We start from the raw sequence: 11,291 nt of genomic DNA on the forward strand, positions 1-11,291 counted from the left end.
GAGAGACCATGTGGAGCATAGAGAAGTGGTGATAACTCAGGGCCACTCCCTTTCCACTTTGGACTAACGATCCTTTTGGAGTGAGAATGAGGTCATCCTATTCTGCTGAGCCCAGGTTTTACTTGGCTGTTAAGATTTGCCAAACCAGATAAGATTAGCCGAGCCACTCAGCTGATCTGTAGAATGTAGATAAAGTATATTCTAAAGCCACCAAGCTTTATGGTGACTTATTTTCTAGTAAAAGCCACCTGAGACTCTGTCCTGTCAGTTGATAGTTTGGCTCGGTAAAGAGTTTGGCATTAGAAGCTGAGAGGCATCATTCCATTCTCTAGTCTCTAGTGCAACTAATGGGAATTTTAAGTCATAGGCTTCCTGAGTTTTTACACGTACTTCCCCCCTTTGAAAGCCTTAAGGACACTGTTTAGTCTTTGGTATTTTGAAAGTTCACAAAGATGTGCCTAGATTTGGTGACTTTGTCCTCTATTGTGAAGGATACCTGATGGAAATCTCATTTTGGGTCTAAAGTGGTTTTCTTCTAATTTTGAGGCCCCTCACCCTTCTTTTCTGGTGATTATGGGGTTGCTTTCTATCCATCTGTTTCCTGTGTTCTCTTTGAATTTACCTCCATCTGGATAAGGGGCCCTCTGACAGAAGCTCAAGTTTCCAAATGTGTTTTTCTCTGTTTTTCATGGCTCTGATCTTTGGATCATTTTTTTTCCCTGAAAGAACTCTAGCTTCCCTTGACAAATTAATAATAATTTATTTTTATGGGAGTTTTACATGCATTTATGTATGTGCACCACATATGTGTCTGGTGTCCGTGGAGATCAGAAGAGGGTATTTGATCCTGGAGCCATGGAGAGTGGCTGCAAAACCTGTGCCCTCTGAAAGTGCAGTAAGTGCTTGGAACTGTTGAGCCATTGCTCCAGCCATGAACTTCTTGTCTCACCTTTTCACTGAACTTCTCTCCTCTGCTGCCCTCGGCCAGCTTCTGAGAACCTTTTCCCAGTCTCCTCTGTTTTCCCTCAGTTTAAAGGGCACAGCTATTCTTTTTACAGAGGTGGTGCCTTTCTCACCTTTAGATTTGCTTTTGGAGTTTTGCTTTCCCATGGAGTTTCTATTTCCTTCAAATTATTCATTTTGTTGGCTCATTCTGACCCAGCTATTGGCCAGAACGAGGCTGTGGAATTTATAGGTGCCTTGAAACTGGCTGTAATGTCAAATACGTGAGATCACTGAAAAAATGGAAGCGATCTTAACCAGTGGGAAGGGCTTGTATCTCATAAAGAAACAGAATAAATCTGAATATAAACTTGGGTTAGCCCATTTAAGTACAATACGAAAGATGTAAGATTTGGAAGTTAGAGATACGAAAGTGACTTAGAAATTTTAGCCTTAGTTGATTTGATTGATGGGAAGTTTACTGAGTTTCCTTTCATGCACTCTGAACACTTCAGATACACTGAGCAAGTAAACCTCACAGTGTCATTAATAGTGTTATAATGTTGAGGATGAGGGAGGTGATTGCCCTTTCTGTTTTGTGACCCTGTATTACAGACATCCTAATGATAGCTGTAATTTGATGAACACTTTCATTGTGCTTGATGCTATTTTAATAGGTTTTAAGTTTATTAACTCAGTTAATCCAGATTTGATGATGAGAAAAAGAAGAACATATGAGTTCCTGTCCAAGGTGACATCATTTGTTCAAAGTCACGCCAACTCTACCAAGTATTCAGATTTGAATGGAAGTGGTCTGGCTTTGGAGTCTGTACCCTTGACCCTTTCCTCTAATTGCCCTGGCAGACACACAGATGAGGTGACAGAAGAGAATTCTTAGGTTGGTGAAAGGCACAAAATCCAAACCAGACAAGAATTGCCCGGAGGTGACCATGAATACTAGATGTGCAGGAAGCCCACAAATGCTTTTAAATATTTGAAAGGCCTTTCCACTGAGGAGTGTTAGATGATTTCTCTTTGACCGTGAGGACAGAGCTTGGACTGACAACAGGCAGGTACTGTAAGAAAGAAGTTAGCTGGAGCTGAACACAGCCCTTTAAAGATAAGGTTTTCAAATATTGTGTGGTTTACTTTGGAAATAAGTGTTCTGACATCAGGGCTGTGCAAGAAGGAGTGGGTGTGCTGGTGGAAGATCCAAAATGGTTCCAGAAGCAGAGTAGGAAGGCCTCTCTAACGAGATCATATTATTTCACCGTGTCCAAGCAAGTGGAAACAGTTTGAAATGTGTTATCTCCAAAGGACAGCATCCAGCATTGAGTGAGTGGTGATAGATTGAATGTGGCGGCTGAGGGGTCTGGGGTCCTGCTTGATCACTAGACCTTCTCAGGATCGAGCTCACCGCTAGTTTGAAGCACAGCAGGAACTAAACTCTGGTCTTCTCAATGCCAAGTCGAGTTTTCAGTAGTCTTTGGTTGCTCCTGGCTCTTCTCCTCAGCCACAATAGGACATACCCATCTCTCATTTGCAGTCATCTGAACTTAGAACTCTGAAGAATAAAACACAACGATCATAGTAACGGTTGTTTGAAGTCATTGCTCCAATACTTGCTTTGGGACCAGGGTTTAGGTCTGGTATCTATGTGCAGTAGCTTTCATGCCGATGTCCCCTTTCAGGAGAAAGTCAAGTATATGTTTTACGGCTGGATGAAGACATTGCTCTTACCCAGAAAAACTGTAAGCAGGCGGGCAGGTTATAGAGGCCCAGATGAAGCAGAAGCTTTGCCCAGGGCTCCTTTATTGTTTGTCCCCTGACTTAGGTTTTGGGGTCTGTGTTGACATCCTAGTTCCAATGCACATGTACTATGACCTCCCCCTCCCCCTCCCCCTTTTTAAAGATTTATTTATTTATTTTTTATATATGTGAGTACACTGTAGCTGTCTTCAGACACATGAAAAGAGGTCATTGGATTCCATTACAGATGGTTGTGAGCTACTGTGTGGTTGCTGGGAATTGAACTCAGGACCTCTGGAAGAGCAGTCGGTGCTCTTAACCACTGAGCCATGTCTCCAGCCCTCAAACCTCTTCTTTAGTCTTCTTATACCTCCAGCTGGAGAGATGATTTGTCTTTTAATATGTGGAGGCTAAGTGAAGTGAGTTATTTTTTGACAAGTAGTTTTAAAAAGCACCCTTAGACTGAGTTATTTTGCTTTTAAAGACGTTTATTTTTATTTGGAGTGTGTGCATGTGTATGTGCATGTGTGTGTGCATGTATGTATGTATGCGCATGCGTGTGTATGGTTTGGTTTTATGTAAGGAAGCCAGGCAATCATCAATCAGCATTTAGTTTGATGTGGTATAATTCTACAAAACCACTAGAGGGCAGGAGAGTCTAAAGAATGGAAAACAAAAAACTCCAAATCAAAAACCCCAATGCTACCAGTCAGGAAAACAAATGGCTCTTTGATCACTTAGAGGCCAAGCCATCAAAATGATCCGCAGACCCACGTAGCCCTTTAGAACAAGAGAGGCGTGTTGTGAGTGAAGTGACCTGGGATAGTCAGACGATGCCGAGCAAGGTTGGGAACTCCTGAGCCTAAGATTTACAAGCTGTGAATTTCATGGTTTTCTGCCTGCTTCATCACCTAAGCATACTGGGGGCTTCAGGAGAATAGCTCATGCCTCATGTCCTTCCAGCCTTCTCATCTGCTTGGTTCCAATGCCTGATGTCAATCCTCCCTCTCTGCCACAGAGACTCTTCTTTGTGGTTGGATCCCCTCCTCTGCCCCTCCCCCATGATGTTTTCAAGAGCCCCTGATTGCTGTGTTCTAATTATTTGTCTTCTAGTTTATTACCCACAGTGGACACCACTTTCAGAGCCCAGCTCCTGGGTATCTCTACCCTGGAGCAGGAGGTATTTAAAGCATACCCTTTCCTTTGTTTATAAGATTTTTTAAAATTTAATTAATTAATTTTTTTTTACTTATTCACTTTGCATTCCACTCACTGACCCCCCTTCTGGTCACTGCCCCCACAATCCCTTCCCCATCCCTCTTCCCTTTCTCTTCTGAGTGTGTGGGTACCCCTTGGGACATCCTCCCACCCCCAGCACTTTAAGTCTCTGAAAGGCTAGGTGCTCCCTCTTCCACTGAGGCCAGACAAGGCAGCCTAACTAGAAGAACATACCACATTCAGGCAACAGATTTTGGGATAGCCCCAGATCTAGTTGTTCAGGACCCACATGACGACCAAGCTGCACCCGTCTGCTACATATGTGCAGTAAGACATCAGTCCAGCGCATGTATGTTCTTTGGTTGGTGGTTCAGACTCGGAGAACCCTAAGGGTCCAGGTTAGTTGACTCTGTTGGTCTTCCTGTGGAGTTCCTAGCCCCTTAGGGGCCCACAATTCTTTCTCCTATTCTTCCACAAGAGTCCCCAAGCTCCGTTCACTGTATGGCTGTTCTTAAGCTAAGCATGAGTGTAGACACGAGGGAGGACAAGATCCTTGCTTCCATGAGTTTAAAGATTAAGTTATATTTTAATTAAATGTAATAGCACAAGCTGGATGGGGTAGCGTGGAGCCGTGGGCCCAGCCACTGGCTTGAACCCAGGAGTTCCAGGCCAGCTGGTCAATAGAACTTGCCGTAACTGGGCAACTGTTCTCTATTCCCAGTGCATGAAGGAGTCAACATACATGACAGTCACCTGATAAGTAATCACCCTTGCACTTCTTTTTCATTTATTAACACCCCACAGTGATGATGAACTGTAGAAGAGGAGCCTGGTAATCCCAGGAATAATGGCAGATTCCCTGGTTCATTTTGGGTGTTTGCCATTGTGCCTCTGAGTCCTGTCCAGGGGCAGACTCCCCCATCTGAGGGTAAGAATAATGTCACAGGTGCTCCAGTCCAGCTTGCTACCAAGGTTCAGGGCTGCCCTTCTCATATTCACACTTTTGTTAAAAACTCCCAATGAACTGGGTGTGGTGGAACAAACTCCTGTAGCATCAGTGCTTGGGAGGCTGAGGATGTAAGGGTCAAGAGTTCAAGGCTAGCCCGAGTTATATAGCAGAACCCTGTTTCAAAAAAAATCAAGATAAACATAACCCTAAACTTCACTGTGAGTGTGCAACCACTTAGTTTGTCAGGGGGCAGAAGAGATGGTGGTATTGCTTACTGCCTTTCTGGCAACTGTGGGGGGCAGGAGACAGAGTCAGGAAAGCAGCAGGCTGCAGTCGCCATCTGTATTCAGCAACACAGCGGATCAGCTGGCTTGTGGAAGTAACCATTGTTGTTGCTTGCTGTGTGTCTTTGCTTAGAATGGCATGAGGTTAGAGGTTTGTGAGGCCCAAGATCAGCTTCAGAGCACTGGTCCCACAATCCTCTTTGGCTCCAATGCCCTTTGATGCTCCCTGGCTTTCTTGGCATGAAAGCAGCCACAGCAGAAGTGTCATTGTAGGCCTCCTTATTGGAGTGTGAAGCTCACCTCCACAAGACCCTGGAGGCTGAGGTCCCTACGTAAAAAAGGAACTGCCAGTAGTTATTCTAGATTGTCGGGGAGGCATTTTTTCTATGCACAGCCCACCCTGGCTGTGTCTTGGGACCTCAGAGGTAAAAAGCTCAGACTAAAACGATAGTTTATATGCAACTTAAAGTCAAGCCTTAAATGTTCATGCGCTATCTACTATGTTATTTTACTAAATAAGGGATGGTGGAGACCTAAAATATAATTAGACTCTTAAAGAACTGTTTTCTTGGAAGAGGAATGAATACACAAATAACTAGGCCTATGGTCCATGATAGAGCTTTATAAATGAATGCAAAAGTCCACTGGGAAATGGCTTCACTAATCAACTGATGTAATTTTTTATTGCATAGGTGTTAAACGTGAGTAGAGGCTTCACGGTCGTCAGGATAAAGGAACCATATTCAAAAGCTGGAACTAACAGGAACACAGAAAACATAAAAAGACATGACGAGAAAGAAATACTAAACAGGCAGAGAGACAGAGAGAGGAGGGATCAGAATTTGGATAAACATAAAGGAAGCTGCCATGTTTCTTAAAACTTAAAAGACAGACTTTATTTTTCTTTTTATAACAGACTTTTAGCAAATTGAGTTGAATGTCTGTCCTTCCCCACAAAATCCATGACTAATACTGTTATATGTGTTTCAACACAGGGATGATTTCTGCATGTCTTTAGCCACTGTCAGAGTTTAATATTTTAGACTCTTAGAGGATGAAGTGCTGGTCTTAAGTTTTTGAGTTCCTGGGTATCATCTTGGTGTTGCAGTGAGAATGAAGCTAAGAATATTTTTTTTAAAAAAAGAATTAGTATCTGAAGCCAGAGTGATGGCTCACTTGCCAAGAAAGGGTACACACACAAGCATACTCACACACAGATACACACGTGTACACACCCCTCTCCTATGAAAAAGAAGAATGATTATCTGAGTTTAGATTTGGGTGTCTAGAGGAATTCCCCAAAGCCCTTTCTTGTTTCACAGCCCAGCTGGGCCCCTCCTCTCATTCCCATTGAACTAGTCCTCATTGGTTGGGGATTCGAGAAGGACTTTGCAGGTGGCAGGACAAAAAAATAAAGTTATGCCTTCCCCTCCTTTTTTTCTCTTATAAAAACACGCCTTAATTTGTGCTTTTCCATCATTTCAGAGCTTTCTAAAATACGAGGACTCACATATAAAGACAAATGGCACTGGGTGGGCCGGGGAGATCCAGGCCTCCATCATTAACCAGGGCTCGGTGGAGGAGTAAGCTGTTTAGCTCCAGGCCTGGTGAAATAGGTAGTGCCTCAGCTCAGTCCTTTGTGAGATTCAGGCTGCCAATATCTCTGGCTTTGAAGTGGTTTCCCCTCCTATGATGTAACTGCATTCCCTTGCTGGGCCTGAAGAGGCCTTTCTCATACCCTCTCCTGTACCCCACAGTCTAGTATGCCAGCTTATGGGTCTGATCACGCCCCTCCTCTCCATTTTTCCAGATATTCTCCTCCCAAGGCTCTTGTTTCTGAGTTTGATAATTTAAGAAGGAAGATTATAAGATAATCTGCTTGTACAGATGTGCCTGTGTGCTACAGTCAGCTGCTATTAATGGTTTTTTTTTTTTGTGCATATTTACTTGTGTGAACATGTACATTTCTGTGTGGAGGCTCAGGTCAACTTGGGGTGTCATTCCTCAGGAAGATATCCACCTCCCTTTCAGAGACAGTGTCTCTCACCAGCCTTGAGCTTCTCAGTGATGAAGCTACAGAGGCTGGCAAGCCGGCCCAGGGATATGCTTGTCTCCGCCTCCTCAGCACTTGGACCACAAGACCCAGCCATCGCACCTGACCTTTTAAATGTGGAGCCTCTCCGGTCCCCTCCCCTTCTTTTCCCTTCTTTCTTTTTTTCCTTCCTTTCCCCTACTGTCTGTCCCTCCCTCCCTCCCTTCCTTCCTCCCTCCCTCCCTCCCTCCCTCCCTCCCTCCCTCCCTCCCTTCCTTCCTTCCTTCCTTCCTTTCATCTTCCCCTTCCCCCTCTTCTTCCTCCTCTCCCTTCCTCCCTTCTTTCTTCCCTCCCTCCGCTTCTTCCTTCCTTTGCTCTGAGTCTTCCTACATAAACCAGGCTGGCCTAGAATGTGTAGTCTCTCAGCGGCTGGGATTACAGGTGTTCATCATCAGACCCTGTTTCATTTCATCTCTCTGTACTTACAGTCTCAATTTGGCTTGTATATAAGAGTGACTCTGCAGGGTAGTGAGGGGGTAAAGTGAGTAAGTTAAAAGAAACGTAATTGAAAAAGAAAGAGTGACTCTGTTAACTATGCATATGTAACATACAGAATATATCGCATATACATATATATGTATATATAAACACATATATATATATATACATATATATGTATATATATGCATATACATATATATACATATATACATATGTATTATCAGTTCACAGTCATACAGGCTGTTTAATTTCCATTAGAAAACATTTACCTTATTCATTTTCTGGTTGATTGTCAAAGAAAACAGTTCTTTGGAACTGTGGCATATCCTCAGCCCAAAGTCTTCCCAGGAGTCCAAGATTTGAACTCTCTATTTTTTTTCTATGCATCTCGTCATGCTCCCTCTGAGTAAAGTGGAAGAACCAGGGAGCTGGTGCTTTGGATTTGCTTGGGCCTCTGTGTGGACCATTTCACAGAGCTGCACCATGCGTGTGGCTCCAGCCTGCAATGAGAGGAATTATCTGGACAAGCACACACCATGTGAATTGATTTTCAGAAAGTTTCTGAAGACTTGATCAAATGATGCCCTGTTACCAGGACAACAACAACAACAGCAGCAGCAGTAACAACAACAAACCACGATGAAGTAAATAGAGCCTTCCTCATGGCTCAGACAAGTCTCTTCTGTACTGAGGTCTGTTAGAAGAAAAAACTTCAGAAACAACATCTCACTGCAGTGGTCACAGAGTTTTGGTTTTTTTTTTTTTAAAATCACTTGTACACGTGATTTTGATCTTAAAGCAAGTGTGGCCTATCTTTGGTATGCGATGGTGCATTCTTTCACCAAAAATTCTTTGGCTGGGTTCATAACCATGGCCTTAACTTTCTGCACTTGACCTAGGATGTGCTATTTATTGTTTTGTAGTTTATAAAATAGTTTGGGGTTTAATTGAAAATGGTTTGCGATTTTCAAGCTAATATGTGTTTCTTCTATCAACCTGTGGTGTTTTGAATGAGAATGTTCCCCATAGACTCAGATGTTGGAACACGTGGTCTCCAGTTGGTGGAGCTGTTTAGGAGTGCTTGGACGTTGCCTTATTGGAGGAAATATACCATTAAGGGCAGGCTTTAAGAGTTTAAAGACTTGTGCCATTTCTAGTTTGCTCTCTCTGTTTCCTGCTTGTTATTCACACTGTGAAAGTCCAGCTACTCCTGCCATTGCAGTTGTTGCCTGCTGCCATGATTCCCCTGCACATAATTTCCACTACTGGATTATTGTGGCGGATGCTCCACATCCCTCTGAAATTGTAAGGCACACAGTTGCTGCTTGCTGCCAAGATTCTCCTCCACCCATATTCCCCTGGAACCATAAACCTGAATAAAAATCCCTTTCTACACACTGATGATGGTTTTTTATCATAGCAACAGAGAACCAATGCACAATCCATTTGGTCCATTTGAGATATCTTCATACCAGGAGGTAGGAAGAGCTTGGTTTTTGATCTTAAACTTTGATGGCTTCTGGGGTCTTACAGAGAATGATAAGTCAGATACTGATAATGGATCCAGGTATCCAACTATGGTGAACCGAGTGACTATGGGTTTGGGAATGGTCTGAGGCCTTGACCTGCCAGTCATCAGATCTTTTTACCTTTATTTTTGTTCGCAAAAAATTTGTGTGTGTGTGTGTGTGTGTGTGTGTGTGTGTGTTTGAGAGAGAGAGAGAGAGAGAGAGAGAGAAAAGACTGGAGGGAAGACAGTGAGGAAGAGAGAATTTCAGCTTTCCTTTTGTTGACCTAACCAGAAACCCTGGAGAGAAGATGGTATCTGCTGAACACCTTGGGTTCATCTCCCCTGCTAGCCACAGTCCCGGCCATTGATGGAGTAGCTCTGCCCACTTCCAGGTGAGAAGTTTTGGAATGCTACCCACACCCTGCTTTCAGGGTCATGCCTGTTTTTTAGTTAGTTAGGCACAAGGTGCCACACAGTTAAACAGGGTGCCCTAACCTCCTTTGATTTTTGTTTTGTATTGGGTAAATAATTTGATCTACTTAATAGCAAGTCTTCTTGCCTATGGACTAGTCCTTCAGAATGTCAAATGATGATTAATATTGTCAACCTGACAGAATCTAGCATCATCTGGGAGAAGGGCCTCTGAACATCCTGAGGGGGGATTATCTGGTTAATTGATTTATGTGAGAAGGGCCATTTTAACTACGGGTGTGGCCACTGTGTGAGATGGAGAAAGCAAGCTGAGCATCAGCACACGTCCAGCCAGCCCTCTCTGTTCCTGGATTTTGGATGTGCTATGTATGAGTCCCTGATGCGCTGAACCCCTCTTTCCCCACTCACGATGGCTTGTAGTCTGGAACTGTGAGCCGGAATACACCCTTTCTCCGTTAAGTTGCTTCTGCCTCAGTGTCTTATCACAGAGACACAAACTAAGACACAGATTTGAGACTACAAGGAGTTAATGCTTGAAAATATTTGGCAGGTGGTAAGTGCACAGTAGGCCTTGGTCAGCGTTTCTCAATCAAGTCAAATGGTGTAATTTTAGCATCACCCACACCCTCCAGTTTTTGGTCTTGCTATTTTTCCTATGTCCCTAGATTCAGGTGATCCTTTTGCTTAGTTTACGAGGACCTGGGACTACAGCCATGCACCACTCCTAGATTTAGGTTCAGATTCATAACTTATACAGTGACAGATACAACTATATGAGATGATTGCCAAAGTTTCTGGTAATCTTCAAAGCTTGAGAATTTGAATACTGTGCCTACAATGTCTATGTGATGCACACACACACACACACACACTCTCTCTCTCTCTCATACACAAATGTTTAACCAAATGTTTATTAATTAATTAATTAATTAATTAACAAGCTTGTGGTGTTGGGGATCAAACTCAGGACCCTGCACATGCCAACCACATGTTCTGCCATAGAGTTGGCCCTCTGTTCCTTTTCTGTCACTCACAGAGTCTCACACATGGCTGTGCATAGCCCGTTAATCATGTGCTGTTAAACGCTCATTGAATTTATGATGAGTAATAACATCATTGGTTGTGTGTCTAACATGATTTATTTTGCGTATAAGATGTTGATGAGGGTGTAGGTAATGTAGTCTGTTTTCTCTCTCCTATTCATTCATTTAAGAATTATGTTTTAAATGATGAACATTTGTGGAACAAACCCTTACTACAACCCAGGAATGGAGCTGAAGGACAGCAAGGAGACAAAGCTAAGGTACACAATGGCTCTTGTCCTTAGTGACCCGATTTCTGGGTGAGGAGTTAGACAGTGTAAAATGGCACCATGTCACTCACATTTGCATGTTCCCATGAAAACAAAGGTGGATGAGCTTGTCTTTCCAACAGCCGCTAACCCCGTGGTACAGCTGGGCATAGAGAGTGCTTGTGAGGGAGTGGTAGGAGGTGGGCATCCTTAAATGTACTTTCTCCAATCTCGAGGGTACGTAGCTAGGCTTGGTGGTCAACACCTTGAGCCTAAGGCAAGATGGTCATAAGTGAGAATATTCAGAATGTAAGTCCAAACAGCCACATTCCAGTTCCACTGTGTATAGCATTCTGCATTTAGAACATTTTATTAATTCTTGG

This window comes from Arvicanthis niloticus, chromosome 10 (assembly GCF_011762505.2).
Source record: "Arvicanthis niloticus isolate mArvNil1 chromosome 10, mArvNil1.pat.X, whole genome shotgun sequence".
NCBI classification, from domain to species: Eukaryota; Metazoa; Chordata; class Mammalia; order Rodentia; family Muridae; genus Arvicanthis; species Arvicanthis niloticus.